At 37.2% G+C, this 18,714-nt stretch overlaps 1 long non-coding RNA gene across 1 annotated transcript in view; it reads right to left on the reverse strand.

Annotated features, from left to right (window-relative positions):
* LOC141275762 (uncharacterized) overlaps positions 1 to 6,001 on the reverse strand; it is a 56,494-nt gene extending 50,493 nt beyond the window's left edge. Inside the window, exon 1 of the long non-coding RNA XR_012324050.1 lies at positions 5,965 to 6,001. This is a non-coding gene — a long non-coding RNA (uncharacterized lncRNA). The remainder of the gene's footprint in view (positions 1 to 5,964) is intronic.
* Between the last annotated feature and the right edge of the window lie 12,713 nt (positions 6,002 to 18,714).

An 18,714-nucleotide genomic window follows, 5' to 3' on the forward strand; every position in this document is an offset into this window, starting at 1 on the left:
ATGAAGTCTCATCTAAAGAAAGGATCATCCTTATCTTAGCTAATGACTATGCTTCAGACAGATTCAACAGGTCCAAGACACACAGACATAAATGAGTTTCAGGGCCTAATCCCTTAACCCCTTAAGACAGTTATTGATATATCAGTACTGGAAGGTTATATTTCTAATCTAGAGATAGATGACTACCATGCAGGTAAATACCTCTCCCACTAATGATACTCTAACCTATTTACCTTTTGACAGTTTTTCCCAAGCCGTAGATACTAGCTGGTAACCTGACCACTCAGACCGAAGTTTCTGACACCCATATCTGATATATTATGTCACTCATTGAATTGATTCCCCCCCTTTCCTATCCCATTTGTCCTACCTGTAAATATAGGTCCCATGACTGAGTCATAATTGTGAATACTGTATATTGGAAAATCCATTTGCCATTTTTGCATGTAGCTAGTATCTAAGCATCGTCAATCATGATTTTAAAAAGCTCCGTGAAGGTAGGGATGACACCTGTTTTGTTAGCCACATTATTCCCACCTGCAGCATATTAATTCTCAGTGAACAACTGAATGAACGAACAAATGAATGAATCAGGCTGACAGCAGACACGATGCATATCTGATTACCTTTTCGACAGACATATTGATATAAGTCATGGATTCAATATCATTTGTATATTACCTACATCAGAAACACTCTTAATTAAATAGGACTATATGGCCTTACCTGAGAACACAGCTGACAAGTAAAACATTGTTTCTACAGAGAATGTGTTCCTAACAGCTGGTCTGCAAATGAACTTTTAGGACACAAATTATCTGTCTGTTGGAGATGCCTGTCTTTAAATGTATTTATTGAATAAATTTTTCCTCATCTCAAAATTTTTCCCTCACAGGATGTGTCTTAATATGTTGCTCTGAGCTTTTTTCTTTCCTTTTGTTCCTTTTTTCCCTCTAAAAATGAATTCTCTGAAGGTCTTGGCCACATGCCAGTGCTGTATTCACAAGGATTAAGGATCAGCAGGGCTGCTGTGCAGCAATTCAGAAACTGAGTACATCCTGTGGATTGGCAGCACATAGCCTGCTATTGTGCAGGAGGCACCGGTGTTCCAGTAAAGGCATGTTAAATTTAGCAGCTGTCTTGTATTTGTCACTGGGGATAGGGTGGAGGCAGTTGGCTGTAATCTAGATCCATTTGGGAGTTTTACTTGAAAGTTTACTTTAAAGGATTCATCTGAAAGGGGAACATGTTTCACATATTCTTTTTTTCTGTAAATTGTAACAACTTTGTGATAAAAACACACACACACACTCATACAACATGTACTGCACACTGGTACTCTTTATGGTTAACATTTCCTTTGTTGTAAGGATTCTTTGTAATTCCATATAAACACTCAGGCCACTCAAAGGGAACCTATGGAGGCCATCACTCTGGTTATTTTTATTCATAAGCTAAGTCTGTTTATAAAACAGAAATAAATCACTTTGGAAGGAAGTGGGAGAGGTCAACAAAGGAATTAACAGTGAATCATTTGTTTTGATGACATGCAGGGGGTTGTTCTTTTTCTAATAAACATTCATGCAGGTGGGTAATGACAGTTAAACTCGTTAATTTTGTATTCCTTCCTTATCCCATCTATAGTCTAATTATGCTAACTGTGATAGAATCAAGGAAACTTCATGATGGAAGGAGCCTCGGAAATCATCTATCTCGATCAAGCCCCTATTCTTACAACAAAGAAAAACTGAGCTATGAAGAAAGGAGGAACAAACTAGAACAAAACAGTGATGGTATAAATGAGAACAGGACATTTGACTTCCAGCCTGGTGCCTATTTTACTGCTTACAATAATTTCTCACCACACGGGTATAATATAAAGCCCTTCTCTACACCCAGGTCTGAGACTGGGTTCTTTCTGTATTCTTGAAACTTGCAGATGCACGGGGAGTATTTCCAGAATCCTTTCTTATAGTCCCTTGCCAAGATTCCCAAAGGGATAGAAAAACATACCAACCATAATGTCATCCTCCTGGAGCTCAAACCCTTGGCATTAAACCCTATATACAGAGTGAGGAGAGACAAGTGCCAAGGTAGAGGGAAATCAAACCCCTAACCCTAACAAACAACCCAAGTGTTAAACCTGTATTCTACTCTATGTATCACATAGTAAAAAGGTATTTATGAAACATAACAGTTTAGACACTTCTGCTTTACTCTAATTCTCAGGTTTTTAAATAGGGGTGAGCAGGCCTTCTACAAAAGGAGTATAATGAGAATGACTTCTGTCTTCAGGTGTGCAGAGGAATGAATGGGCAAAGCTGCTGGTGGTGGTGGAAAGAGTCAACACCTTCCACACACTTAGATATCACATATTTATTTTATCTACTAATTAAAATCATTCAGAATCATAAGCTTCTGTTTTAGAACACATCTATTCCTGAAAAGCAATTTTCATAGGATAAATACCTCAGTCTTTGGGGTAAATTTTTTGTCACATAATCTAACTTCAATGAGATAAATATTCAGTCTTCAAAGAAATTCAATAAGCTTGTGCTAATTATGAAGCCCCAGGGATCCAAAGATGAATAAGGCACATCCCTTGTCCTTATGAGACATGATTTTCCTGACTCATCTGTAGTTTCTGTAGTATTACTTACTTTGGGTTTTTCTTTGAATCCAATCAATTTTTAACTTAGTTTTACCCTAAGTAGTAATGCCTGTAAAGTCAAAGGTTTCAAGTGAATCTTTTACTTTTCCTATCCTACATTAAAATACACACACAGCTATTAACATGAAATAGAATGCTCATTAATGCCTCATCTAGAATCACTCGTATACCACTAGTGTTACAGAAATAATATTTAGGTAAACATATTTCTTTTATTCCATAATACCATTGAAAGAAACACAACTGACACAGTAACGTCATTTAGGGGAGCAAAACAAAACATTACTATGTCAATTATACACATCAAATACAAGATGTAAATTCAGAAGCTACTAAATGAAAAAAATATGCATGTTAGAATCAATGAGATAGGATGATAGAAAAATGCATAGACCAGGTTTAGTAATACCACCAAAGAGTGAAAGAATTATTACAAAAACTAGCATTTCAATTTTAAGGGGAAGTAGAAAGAAGAAACATTAATGGGAAATATGTAGTGCAAAGAAATCCTAGATGATACCTTACCCTAGGGACTTTGAAAAGGCAAGAGGGAAGATAGAGAGCACTGGGTACAGGTAAGAGTGCTCTAGAATGTTGGGAAGGTGAAAATAAAGTTTTATCTAAGACCCTGTAGGCCTGAATTCAAGAGTCAGTGATAAAGGTCATTCACTGTGTCCTTACTGACACTAGTCCTGTAGAATTGCTGAAGTTTCCTTATTATTTATTAAGCCAGGGATTTTGTGGGCTCCAACTACATTTTCAGTAAAGGGAGAAGAAACTGTTTTTCTTGCTCTTAAAATGTGTTTTTAGCAGCTGATTTCATTTTTTTCTTAGTTAGAATATTTGCGTCAATGGTATGGAAGTTAGGTAGAGCAGTTAGGCCTGAATATAGTCCCAGATTATGAAATATCTAAGGAAAAATAGTCTAGAGATGATCCATCAACCTTAAGATTCTACCCAAACCTTTGGCTAAATCACCCATCTAATAATAAGTCTTTTTTTGTTGTTGCTTTGTTTTGGTTTTGCTCTTCCATTTTAAGGTTTTCATTTAAAAAATAATATAGATGGCGAAAAACTGAAAAATCCAGTGTGTTTTCCTCAGCTGAAAATGCTAGTAATCTTTAAGCAGGAAGACATTAGAAAAATCAAGCACCTTTAAATTTACTTTTGGAGTGAAAATTGAACACATCTAAATAAAACAGAAATTCAAAGATCATAGCTTAAAGGACAGATTCTTATTTTTGTCTTAAACCGGAGCCAAGCCATTATCATAAGTTCCAAAGTCCAATAAATTTATTTAAAGCTCTAATTTATTTTACAGACTTTCAATTTGGAATCATCATTACTTCCATTTAGAGAAATACTTAGAAATCATTTTGAAAGGAAAATGTGATATGCTGAAATTCAGTAACCATATGGTTCATGATGAAAGTCATTCTGACTTTCAAAGGCTGAATGGCCTATCTTTCATGTTGCCCTGTCCAGTAATGTGTATGTGATTCCAGTAGTACGTGGTTCTTGAAGACACTGAAAAACATTTGCTTATTTGATACTTGCCGTAGGTGACAGCAATAGGTTGTTTTTTAACAAAAACCTGGACTATGTTTCCATCACTATAATGCATACTAAGCCAGCTAGGGTAGGACTTGACTTGGTTGCAAGAAGATAATCAAAGATATACAATATTTAGACTCTTGAAGCAAAAATATGAAATACTAAGTGAAATGTAATCAATTTGAAACCTTTTCTTATAAAAATAATTTAGAATAATCTTAAAGTCAATGTAACAAACCATAGGAAGGAAATGAATTAAGAGAAGGTTATTTAAGGATGATTTTTTAAATCAAAATTTATAAAAAATTGTTTCTCTGACTCAGAAGGATCAATCCAAGGTTAAAGTCCATGAATTATAAAAGAAACCATTAAAAGAACATTTGGGTTTCAACTACCTAGGTATCAAATATAAAAGATCAAGGGCTTCCCCGCTGGCGCAGTGGTTGAGAGGCCGCCTGCCGAGGGGTTAGTGCCCCGGTCCGGGACGGCAGCCCGTGAGCCATGGCCACTGAGCCTGCGCGTCCGGAGCCTGTGCTCCGCAACGGGAGAGGGCACAACAGTGAGAGGCCCGTGTACCGCAAAAATAAATAAATAAATAAATAAATAAATAAATAAATAAATAAATAAATAAATAAATAAAAGATCAAGACTAAATAGTTCCTTAAGTAGCCCAAAATAACACACTGGGTAAATCTCAGATCTATCTCCTGCCTAAGCAGACCTCTGACCCACAGCATGATGGTCCTCTTCCGATCTGCAGCAGTGGAGGGAGGGGTGCCGCGGGAAAGAGGATGCAGAGATGCTGGGTTCACCTGCCCCCCTACCAACCCCTCCACTCCTTCTGGCAGAGTCTGGGGCAAGACAGTCTCTGTGTGTGTGAAAGGAACTCAAAGACATCTCTAGACAGCACCCTCTGGAATCACCATGGTTGGTGAGCAGACCTAAAGTCTGGGTGTCCCCAGTAGTGTGCTCCCTTCCCTGCCTCCAGCATATCTTGAACCCAGTTCATAGGTGGGATTTCTGCCCTGCCTCTGCCCCATGGTCGCAGTTCTGCTCCTGTTTCACTGGACCAAAATCAAGGTGTGGGCCAGGCTGCACTCCCTTTGGAAGCTCTAGGGGATAATCTGTTCCTGACCTTGTCTAGCTTCTGGTGGCTGCTGGTATTCTTTGATTTGAAGTCACACCTGTGCCTTCTGCTCTGTCTGTGTAAAATCTCCCTTTGTCTTCCTCTTACTGAGGATACATGCGATTGTATTTAGGGTCCACCTGATAATCCAGGATAATCTCCCCATCTCAAGATCCTTAATTTAATCACATCTGCAAAGGAGCCACCCCCCCCCCCCCACACTTTGCCACATAAAGTAACATTCACAGGCTCCAGGGATTAGGATGTAGGGGTCATTTTCCCACCTACCACAGTAGGTGATCAACAAAAAGGAATTTCCTTCTCACTCCTGCTGCAAATCATTCTCTGGCAATGTGCAGGGCTAAGAAGAATTTTGTACAGCTGGAGATTACCCTGGGCCCTATCGGAAGAAGTAGGATGCATGCTTGTTGAATATGGGCTGTGCATGGGCACCATAACGTATCGCCTGGTTAGGAAGTACCTGTTAATATTTACATTTGACAGAAGGGAAACTGAGACCCAAAGAGCGAGTGGTCAATGAAGGAAAAGCAGGGCAGTTGGAAGCAAATGAAACTGATGGTTCAAACTTTGGTTTCTGATAAACTTTTTTTACCTTATCAAGTTGCTATCAAAGACTAGGGTAACTACTCGGTGGATGGGCGCCACCTGGTGTCCATGCAGAGTAACTCTTCTGGGAACCGGCCTGCTCTGCGTTGTGGGACTGGCTTCTTCACTGCTTTCCTACTGTGGGACAGGTTATTGGGAGTGCTGTGGACATTGAGGCTTTCTGGCCCTGGAGATCTAGGTTTGAAGTTCAGCTCTGCCACTGACTGAATGACCTGGGGTAAGTCACTTCTCCTCTTCTGAACTTTAACTCTAAAATGAAAATGACATCTCTGAGAGTTATGGAAAGATCTTGGGAAAATACTTTGTAAATGGAATAACTGGAGGCAATGAAAAGAAGCATTATCTGCAATAAAACAGGTCTGGATTCATTTAGAAAAATACTTATTGTGCACCTTCTGTATGCAAGGCACTGTTCTGGATGTGGGAATGTAAGAACAAATAAAACAGACAAAATTCATGTTTTAAAAAAAAAGACTAAATAGTTCTTACTTAGCTTTTAGTTTGGTTACTGGCAAAGATTTTTTTTTTTTTTTGGTTACATTTTGGTCAACTTGGACTTCATCTTTATAATGCATCAGAGTTACGTCATTTTGACTACCTAGTCTTAAGAAAAATGACATTGATTTTATACATTTCACAGTCATAAGAAGACCCCACCCTCCACCTTCCTAATGGATTCATGTCCACTGATGCATTTTTTTAGTTTGTGATCTGTTTTCCTCTTCCTCACTTGTGGCATGGACTAATGGATTATATCTCTAACATGTATTTACAATATTGTGGATGATTTTCACTCATATGCAAAAGGCAATATAAATGGAGCTAAATAGGGCTGGAAAGCAATAGGATGTTGAAAGCAAGTAGTCAAAAGAATTTGTATGCAAGGCTGTTTCATTTATCCCCATCAATTTTCAGTGCAAATAAGAATATGCAGTCCAGTTAACTACACCATGAATATTCACGCTGCATTATCTGTATTTAGAATCCAAAGAGCTATGAGCATATTTTCACATAATGTTGCATTAACATATATTTGTTTATATAATTTTGTTTTTCTTTGAATAAAAATAAATAAGTGAATACATTACAAGACTGGCAAGATGGGAAGGGTAATGGGGCCTTAGTAGAGGGTCTATAGTTCTCAAACCTAACTGATGATCAGAAACATCCTCAAAGACATTAAGAAGTCCCACTTGTACCATTGAGGAATAACTACAGGACACTAGTGATTTCTCCTCTCTGCTCTGGCCACCTCTTCCCCAAATGTGTAAAATAGTTCCCAAATACTGAAAAGGTACATAAGGATTCCTTTCCTCCAACAGTAAGACTGTTTTCAGATTGTCAGAATCTCACCATCTTTGTTGTATTTATCTTGACTGTTAAGTAACAGTGTCATGGTAGCATTGTCCTGACATGTCGTACACAGATAGCAGGTAAATAGAAGAACATGCAGTAATGAAGAATACTGGTGTCTTACAGGTTTACAATGTTAATGCGTGAACATTCTATATATTTTGTATTTGAAATAAAAGGTATACTTTTGCTTTATATAAACTGTACACTTTTAATTCTATCTAAGTTCTTTAACTTAGCTTTATTAAGATGTTCCAAGTTACTAAGATAAAATAACTGTCCAGAGGCATTTATCAGAAAATAATACAGATTAAGTATCAGGACCCTTGGAAATCAGGGGGGAACAGCTGACATAATATGACTCAACTGAATGGGAGGATGTATTTCTTGTCTAACAGTCTTTCCTTTGTTTCATTTTTCCTTTTTTTTGAATTGCACTTTTGTTCTGTGCTTTCTCTTTCACCACGTTCAATTTATTCATATGAACTAATAAAAAATAGTCAAAACATGAAAGAACTCACATTATCCGATTTTAAGATATACTATAAAGCTATAGCGATCAAAATAGTGTTGTATTGGTGAGAGGCTATTCATGTAGATCAATAAATCTAAAGAGAGCATCCAGAAATAAGGGCCACCCCGCTACACAATGATCACTTGATTTTCAATAAAGATGTCATGGTAATGGAGAGAGAATAGTCTTTTCAAAAAATGATGCTGGAAGAATTGGATATCTATATGCCAAAACAAAGGTAATTTGAAATATACCACAAAGCTACACTAATACAATAAAACTTTTAGAAGAAAACATAATCATATATTAGAGAACAAAAATCATGAACTGCCAAAAAATTTTTTGATAAATTTAACTTCACAAAACTAAAAAAAAAAAAATTCTCCTTGAAAGATACTATTAAGAAAGTAAAAAAGTTACACCATATACTGAGATAAAATACTTGCCATACATATTTGATACAAATACTTGTATTTAGTATAAAAACTTTTAAAACTCTAAACTCAGAAAAAAATCTCAACTAAAGAAGGGACAAAAGTTTTGAAAAGTCACTTCACCAAAGATGAGATAGATGTCATATAAGCTCATGAAAATATGCCCAACATCACTTATCATTAGGGGAATGCAAATTAAAACCAAAGTTTACTACAGATCTACTGGAATGGCTAAAGTTAAAAACAGAAAAACAAATCATACAAGTGTTGGTGAAGGTGATGAGAGACTGGAGCTCATTTACATCGCTGGTAGGAATGCAAAGTGGTACAGATACTTTGGAAAACAGTTTGACAGCTTTTTATAAAGTTAAGCATACACTTACCAGATAATCCTACAATACCACTCATAGCTATTTTTGAACGAGAAAGAAATATATGTCTACACAAACAGCTATACATGAATGTTTATAGCACCTTTATTCATAACATCAAAAACCGGAAATAAATCGTGTCCATCAGTAAAGGAATATTACTCAGAAGTTTAAAAAAACAAACTACCACTAAACCCAATAATACAAACAAATCTCCAAAGCATTATGGTAAGTGAAAGAAATTAGGCTCAAAAATTAGACTTCATATTTTATTTGTGTAACATCTGAAAAAAGTAAAAGTATAGTAGCTAAAATCAGATCACTAGTTTCCAAGAGGTGGAGGTAAAGCAGAGGTTTGACAATTAAGGGTTATAAGAGGATGTGGGGGGAGATGATGGAAATATTCTACATTTGATTGTTGTGGTGGTTAGATTATTACATGCATTTGTCAAAACTAATTGGAGGCCACACAAAGAAAGGTGAATTTTAGTACAATTTTATGTATGTAAATTCTATCTGGGTAAACCTCACTAAAACAATGAAAACAGTGACTCAGAGAAGGAAAAAAGTGTGCATCACTGTGGAACTAAATTCAGACACAACTTTAAAATTCTCTGTTACCCAGTGCATTCAAAGAGATGACCAGGGACTTCCCTGGTGGCACAGTGGTTAAGAATCCTCCTAACAATCCAGGGGACATGGGTTCGAGCCCTGGTCCGGGAAGATCCCACATGCCGTGGAGCAACTAAGCCCGTGCACCACAACTACTGAGACTGTGCTCTAGAGCCTGTGAGCCACAACTACTGAAGCCCGCTCACCTAGAGCCCATGCTCCACAACAAGAGAAGCCACGACAATGAGAAGCCCGTGCACCACAACAAAGAGTAGCCCCCACTCCCCGCAACTAGAGAAAGCCCGTGCGCAGCAACGAAGACCCTACGCAGTCAAAAATTAATTAATTAATTAATTAATTAATTTAAAAAAAGACAGATGACCAGCAAGAATATAAATCTGCAGCCTGGTTGGGAATTGGAGGTGATTCCATTGCAGTAGTATAGCACAAGATCAAGTCCAGTCTTGAACAAAACTTCATCTGGAGGACTGTGGTGAGAATAGAGTTGTTGGTTTGCATTCTAGAATAATTCATGGAGAGGTATGAAACTTAACTACTGTTCTTGACGCTCACCCAGTCAGATCTGCCATTTCACTGATCTCCTGCTATCCCATATTAAAATGAAATATACAGGAGTAGTAATGAGTGCAGGGAATTTGAGTAAACATTTTGCATGTTACATATTTGTTGTATAAATTGGAGTCGAGCCCTTCACCACTTCTAAGACTAGATATTTTTCATCTATAAAATTAAGGTACTAAAATCCACCTCACAGAGTTATCTAATAAGTAGAATAATGCACCTGGAAACATTTTGTAAACCACACAGCCCTATTTAAATACCACTAGTAGTAGCAGTCTGAAAGTTGCCCTTACAGAGTTCTAGAATCATTCTACTGTATTCTACATTAGTAACAATCAGATTATTGTGTCAGTTTTCAATAGCTTTAAGATGATGAAAAGAATCTGGTGGATAATAAAAATGAGTCAAGGGATGGAGAAGAAGCACTCTGAAGAAAGGTTAAAGTGGTGGGAGAGAGTTAATCTGAAAGAAGAAAATGATTGGAATTGGTTCCATCATTGTTTTGACATGGAGAATGGAGGTCACTTGTTAGTCATTACTGAGTCATAAACAAAACAGAATAGGCACACATTGACAAATCATAGAAAATACAATAGAGTTCACATAAGCATGAAAACTTCTTGAATACAATGACAATTATATACTGGAACAGCTTTCGAGAGGAAGCTTTACTTTCCTGGAAACCATCAGTAAAATAATCTAGAATTCATATACACAGTGAGTGGGTAGGCCAGGGTCAATTGGTGAGGTGATGTCTACCTGTCTGTTTTGACAGTGAGCACAAATATGTTCCTTTACACAGGGCAATTATGCAGAGCTGCCTGAGAGCTCAAGTTTGGCCCCATTTTCAAGATTATTTCTCCTGGTCTGGTCTGTGGACTACTTCAATCAGAATCATTACTTTCTTGTTAACAATAGCAGATTTCTGGATGCCACCACATCAGCAATACTTAGATTCTCTGAGAGTTGAACACAAAGTTTAAATTTAATAAGTACTGGGCTTCCCTGGTGGCACAGTGGTTGAGAGTCCGACTGCCGATGCAGGGGACACGGGTTCGTGCCCCGGTCCGGGAAGACCCCACATGCCGCCGAGCAGCTGGGCCCGTGAGCCATGGCCACTGAGCCTGCGTGTCTGGAGCCTGTGCTCCGCAACACAGGGAGAGGCCACAACAGTGAGAGGCCCATGTACCGCAAAAAAAAAAAAAGAGTACCTAACATGATTTTGATGCACAATAAAGATAGAGAACTGCTGTTTTAAACATATAACCTAATAACCTGAGTCACTGCTCTATTCCTATAAAATTATGTTAAACTTGCATAGTATTTCCCAGATGTCATTTCTAGCTTCTACCTGGCTTAGTGAACCTCCATAATACTTTATTCGTAGTTAATACTTTCATACTTTTATGAGCAGTTAATAAGTTTTGCTTCTTTTTCATTTGGCTCTTTAATTGTCCAGTTGTAAGAGAGCAAACAAACACTCTCTCCCCACACTCCACCAGGTGACACACATACTCTTTTCTATATATATCATATCTGGTTGTCTTTTCCAGAGGCAGTCGGAAGAAGGGTGTTGGTAAAAGCAAATATTTAATAACTGCCTGAAAAACTTATTAAAAGGATATACAGATTTTTTTCCTTAAGTAAGACAATAGGAGGGGACATAGGAGATTTTTATGGCAGTGAAAATATTCTATATTGTACCCTAATGGTGGATATATAACATCATATGTTTGTTAAAACCCATAGAATGTATTACACAAAGAGTGAACCCTAACATAAACTATGAACTTTTGTTGATAATCATGTGCCAATATTTGCTCATCAATTGTAAAAAATGTACCACACTAATCAAGATGATAGAACTAAGAGGAACTGGGTGAGGAGAGAGTATATATATATATATATATATATATATATATATATATATATATATATATATAGTTTGCCTGTGTTCTCTCCTCTCTTACAGACCCAAGAAGAATTGTTGATTTTTCAGTCTGTTCAGTTTTTTCCTTACTGTTAGGATGGAGTGGCAACTTCCAAAATCCTTACATATGGAGCTGGAAACCAGAAGTTTGAGTTGCATAGTTTTGCTAACGTAATTTTAAAACTCCAATTTGCAAAAATAATTGAAATTAAAAACTAGCTGTCCTATGAGTTTATGACAAACAAGCATGACTCATTTTTCTAAAATTTTTTAAATGTTTAATATGCCTCAGTTTATATATTTTTTAAATTTATTTATTTTATTTATTTATTTTTGGCTGTGTTGGATCTTCATTGCTGCACGCAGACTCTCTCTAGTTGTGGTGAGAGGGGGCTACTTTTCATTGCGGTGTGTGGGCTTCTCATTGCGGTGGTTTCTCTTTGTTGTGGAGCATGGGCTCTAGGCAAGTGGGCTTCAGTAGTTGTGGTGCATGGGCTTAGTGGCTCGGCGGCATGTGGGATCCTCCTGGACCAGGGATCGAACCTGTGTCCCATGCATTGGCAGGTGGACTCCCAACCCCTGCACCACCAGGGAAGTCCCGACTCTTAGTTTTATATTTTTATTTTTTGTGGTAAGCGGGCCTCTCACTGTTGTGGCCTCTCCCGTTGCGGAGCACAGGCTCCGGACGCGCAGGCTCAGCGGCCATGGCTCACGGGCCCGGCCACTCCGCGGCATGTGGTATCTTCCCAGACTGGGTCACGAATCCGTGTCCCCTGCATCGGCAGGCGGACTCTCAACCACTGCACCACCAGGGAAGCCCATCGACTTTTATTTTTAAGTTAACTATATTGTGTTGCTTACAAATTTTCTCTGCATTCATAAATAAGTTTTATTTCATATTGAAAAGCCAATAATCAAAATAATATGGGGTTGAAAGAAATATCTCAGGCTTAAATGAATTTGTATTCCTAGAAGAGGTAAAGCATTAAGTCAAAAGGAATGAGACCATCCTCTTCTCTGAGTCTTATGAGAAAATAAAACTTGATAGGTTTTTACTTCTGATTTCATATATTTGGGAAAAGGAGACCAATGAAAATGCTGGTTGATGGAAGGCATGATAGAAACGTTGAGCTCTGTTGACAGACCAGTGCTGCAGTTGTTATATTCTGTCCATTTGATTGGCTCTCTGAAATTCATTCTTTAGTATTCAGGCTCAGGCTTTTTCAGAGTTTCCCCCAATTCTTTGGGTTATATTAGTTGTTTTTCTATCATATTCTATCCTTACACCCATGCATAGTGTCTGCTTCTGTGTCAATCTCCTCGAAATCCCTGCCCTCATGAAGCTTATTTTCTGGTGGAGGTCATAAAATAAAATCAAAGTGGAGAGGAAATATAGCCTATATAACATAGTCAAATGGTATTAAATGCAATGGAATAAAAGCCAAGGAAAAGGGATATGTAGTGTGTATGAGGGGTCAATCAATTTTGAAAGGGGACAGGTAATGCCTTATTTAAATGTGACATTTGAGAAATAACCTGAAAGATATGAGGAAGCAAGCCCTGTGGATCTGTGTGGAGAGAGAATTCCAGACTGAGGAAAGATCAGGTGCAAAGACCTTGAGACTGTCGTTTGATTGGGCGTGTTCCAGTAAGAGCTGGAGTGGAGTCAGCCAAGGGCAGAGTGGTAGGACATGAAATAAGAGAGATGGTAAGGGAGGTTTAGTGAGGGGGCAGGCAGTTTGCAGCAGAGTTTATCAACAGGTAAGGATTATAACCCAAACTGAAAACATTAGAAGTAAAGAAGAAGGAAAATATATGGTATTTATTGCACACTTCCAGATAAAAGAAATATTTGTGGGCACATCTTCTTTCCCTATTGGATCTTGAGTATGGGTACCTAGTCCTACAAACATTTAATTCTTATAAATTGGGATACTTACCTGCAAAGAATAAGCACTCAGAGTAAATTCTGTTGAATAAATGAATAAACTGAGTGAATGAAATGTAAATAAATAAATACTCAAAGACACTGTCTTAAGCAGAGTGGGAATCCATTGGCTTTTTCATTGGGAATCCCAAAATCTGAGTTGGCCTCTTGACACTGCAAGAGCACCAGGGCCTGATTTCTCTCCCTCTCCTATCAACTCTGCTCTCTTTGCTGTGTTGGCTTCATTCTCAGACTTCATGTAGTGAAATGACATGGGGAATAGCTCCAGTGTATGCACTTTTGGATTCAAGATGACAGAAAGAAATTGAGAGAGAGAGGTTGAGACAGAGGAAAGAAATTGATTCTCTCCTTCAGTTAAGAGGGTCTTGGGCCTGGTTCCTATTGGCCCAAACTGAGTGAACTAATAGAGCCAAGGAGAAGGAATATGATAATTGACTAATTAGGCAATCAGAGCCCACTTCTAGAGCTAGTTGCCCAAGAAAATTCAATTCATATTTTATGACAAGAAAAAATAGATCCAGACCAATAAAATAATAGCAGATGTTCACTTAAAAGAGGAATTTGTACTACCTTAAATCTGTAGATCTTAATTTTATCTCCTGTGCAAGGCCAGATACTGTGAAATCACAAAGGACATGCTGGTCTTCCAAACTAATTCTAACATGAGCTCTATTCATATACCAGCATGTTCCAGTGGTTAACAGAAAGTGATTATTATCATTAATGACATAATAATATGCATAAAGATGAAAGTTTAAAACATTACGTAAAATCCTTTTCTCCAATTTCAGGAACAAGTAAATAATCAATTAAAGAATTTAGTTGTTGAGGCTTGACTATAGTCTTACCTCCTTTGCATTTATCCACCCATTTTATGTCATCAGTTTTTGGACTTCTGTGTAATGTTTCATTAAGATCTTAATTTATTATTAAGATCTTGTGAGGATGGAATATGTCCTATGTATTAGTTTTCCATTGTTGCATAAAAAATTACCCCCAAACTTAGTGGCTTAAGTAACAAACATTTATTATCTCACAGTATCTGTCTGTCAAGTATCTGAATTTGGCTTTGCTGGGTGCCTCTGGCTCAGCTCAGGTTTTCTCATGGCTCAGTCTCTCATGAGGCTGCAGTCTCCAAACTGTCAGCTGGGGCTGGAGTCATTGGTCATATCAAGCCTCGATTATAGGAAGATTTGCATCCAAACTTATACCCAGGGCTGTTGCCAGGTCTCATGTAATCACTGATTGACCACACACATCAGTTTCTTGCCAATTGGGCCTTTCCATAGGGCAGCTTGCAACATGGCAGCTGTCTTCCCCAGAGTGAGGGCTCTGAGAAAAACTGAGTAAGAGATGATGCCAAAGATGGAAGCCAGAGTCTTTGTAATTTAATCTTGGAAGTGACAACCCAAGGTTTCTTCACTATTCTTTTTGTGAGAAGAAAGTCACTAGGTCCCACTTATATTTGAGAGAAAGGGATTACACAGGGATACAGACACCAGGAAGCAGGAATCATTGGGGACCAACTTAAGGTTTCCTACCACAATCTGGACATCTCATCTATCTACAAAGTAATGAACAGAAGGAAGTCTCAATAAATACTTGTAAATTGACAAGTACTTCTTTAAAATTAATGATATCTCTATAAAGAAATGAAATATTTTATCAGAGTTTAACCTAACAATCTAATTTTAGAAAAAGTCATACTTATCTTCAGAAAGTTTTGTATTATTTAGTATATTAGTGGCATTAACATATTTTGACACGTCTATAAGGAGTTAAATATAATTTGGATGTATGATAAGCAAAATTAGGTGATACTTCATTTTAACAAGATTATGCTAATAGGTTTTTGTCCTTCCTAACTGAATACTTTGATTTGAAATTCTTTAAGATATTTGTTCTTCTCTTAGGTTTATTTTATCCTTAAATTTTCTAACACTTGTAAAGCTTATACAAATAACATTGGCATTTACTTTGAGATTCTCTAGAATTCCTGTAAAATATACTCAATTTTTGTTTCATATTAGAAGTATAATCTGTAGAGTTTACAAAATTAGAGCTAGTCTATGAGTATATTTTCGAACCATAAATTTCTCAATTTGCTAGATAATGGAAAAGGTCATAAGACAGAAATATTTCTATTTTTTCTGATTTGTTTTCCTGCCTCAGTATTCACTTTCTAAGCAGAATGACTGAGAAGAAAGAACATAAGCGATGGAGTAAGAAGCTGATCAATCCTGATTTTAACACCTACTAAATGTGATTTTGGGCAATAACTCTGAGTCCCTATATGTAAATCAGAAGTAGATACAGCTCACATAGTTGTAAAACCTGGATAAGATGAGGCATATGAAGTGCTTTGTAAATTGCCAAGTGATATAGAAATAGAGTTTATGACTACTAGGTTACTGAAAAGGCACAAAAACATAGATGGGCAAGGTTCTCTAATGCCTTGATACTTGCTTTAATAAATTAGGATTTCTGAATTGTAATAATACCTATTTTTACCGTTTATTAAATGCTTTCTCTGGATCAGCTTTTGCAACAGGAAATATGAAGATGAAAAACACACAAACCTTTCCTTCATGTCACTGAAAGTTTATGGATAAAATTGTAGTACAACTAGACATTTAATAAAATTGAGGAAAGTTTCAAAGGTCTAATATCAGATCATCTCATTAAGTCTTTTTTTTTTTTTTTTGTGGTACGCAGGCCTCTCAGTGTTGTGGCCTCTCCCGTTGCGGAGCACAGGCTCCAGATGCGCAGGCTCAGCGGCCATGGCTCACGGGCCTAGCCGCTCCGCGGCATGTGGGATCTTCCCGGACCGGACCGGGGCACGAACCCGTGTCCCCTGCATTGGCAGGCGGACTCTCAACCACTACGCCACCAGGGAAGCCCTCATTAAGTCTTTAGTTAATAATTATAACTAAATCTTGTCATAAGCAAATATAAACTCTTCCCAAATCAATTCTGAGGGAAATGACCAGGAAAAGAATACCTTTAAATTGCATCATTCTGCAGATTTCATTTCAGGATGTAATAATGTTTTTCAGATGCAGCAGTAATTTTACTTGAAACTCTTTGGGAATTTTTTATAAATATATTATTTATGGTAATAAACGTAGATACTTAGGATGTTGACATTTTAAGACTCAATAATGAATTAAGAAAATTATTTCTTCCCAACTGTGATAATAAATGACACTGTTTTGTCATCCATTAAAAACCAAACTTTTGCAGTTGTTCAGGTGGATGCTTCTCAAGGAGAAAATAACCATCTACTTAAATAATAATATTATATTCATTTTAACAGTTGATCATTATAACAACCTGTATTAGTCAGCTTTGGCTGGATAACAAACAACCCAATAAATCAAAGTGGTTTACATAAGCAAATATCTATTTCTTTCTCACATTTCATGAAGCTTGCAGTTTGTCTCTTGTCTCTGCTATAGGTCTATGGGTTTAACTGAAGGTATGCTCCACTTGACATTTCATTCTATGATGCAGGCTAAAGGAACAGCTTCTATCTGGGATATTCTGTTCTTGTGGCAGAGGGCAAAAGCACAAGACAGACCAAGCTGAATTTGCATTAAAGCTTTTGTTCATTTGTGGTATGCTGTCATATCCACTCAAAAGCCATTAATCAAAGTACATCACAAGACAAACCTGCTACCATTGGGGTGGAAAGGAAGGATACATTTTCACACAATTAAAATCTACAACAAAATTCTATGAGTGGATACAGTAGAAATTATGTCCTCATTTTAAAGATGTACAAATTGAAATATACAACTTAAGGGTCAGTATGGCTTAGTAGTTGAGAACATGAATGTGCATCAGACAGATCTGAAGCTGATTCCTGACTCTGCCACTTACTAGCTTTTTGATCTTTAGCCATGACCTCTTTATCTGTAAACTGATGGGAATAATCCATATTTCAGGATATTTATTAATATTTAATCAAATAAAAAACACAAAGAACCCAGCACAGTGTCTAGAACATAGCAATTACCTCCTAAGTGTCAACTTTACTTTCATTGAAATAAACTTCCTAAGTCACTTGGTGAGTGAGTGGGAAGAGCTAAAATGGAACTCAGAACTGGCACTTCAGTCTTGTGTTCTTTCAGAATGCTTATTTGTCTCCATGTTAAATGGTCCTTCTCAGATAATAGTTAACTAATAAGTCAGTCAAATAGATACTACATGGAGATATCAAAAACATTATACAGAATGGTTCCAAGAAAGTATGAAAAGTTTGAACTGGGGTGTATCTGTATTCTTATTTCATAAACTATGAATAAAAAAGAATGTTATGTTACAGATTTTTTTTTTTTTTTTGCAGTATGCGGGCCTCTCGCTGTGTGGCCTCTCCCGTTGTGGAGCACAGGCTCCGGACACGCAGGCTCAGCAGCCATGGCTCACGGGCCTAGCCGCTCCGCGGCATGTGGGATCTTCCTGGACCGGGGCACGAACCCGTGTCTCCTGCATCGGCAGGCGGACTCTCAACCACTGCGCCACCAGGGAAGCCCTGTTACAGATTTTTTTTTTAAAGTATTCATATATCCCACAACATCGTGAAGCACTTGGTAAATTGCCATATCCTTTTTCTTTCAAATTATTTTAAAATAAATATCACTTGACAGCTTTTCCCTCTTACTAACTAGTAGGCATTTTATTAACATTTTAATCAACTCTCTTGAAACTTGCATTTAGCACATGAGATATTTTCCTTTTTGAATTTAAACGTCAAATACATTTGTTCTTTATCTTGAATTTCATTAAATTTGTTTTTTTAAAAACTAAAAGGTATTTTTAAATAACCTAGTCATGTTCCTCTGAACAATAATTTTATTATATAAATCATACAAATCAATTACCTAGTGTCAAATTGTTCTTTTTATATATAGCAGCGGATAAAAATAATGTTACAGGCAAATCCAATAGAACAAGTCGTATTACAAAGCTGTAATTTGAGTCCAACCGGTT

This window comes from Tursiops truncatus, chromosome 11 (assembly GCF_011762595.2).
Source record: "Tursiops truncatus isolate mTurTru1 chromosome 11, mTurTru1.mat.Y, whole genome shotgun sequence".
Taxonomy (NCBI): domain Eukaryota; kingdom Metazoa; phylum Chordata; class Mammalia; order Artiodactyla; family Delphinidae; genus Tursiops; species Tursiops truncatus.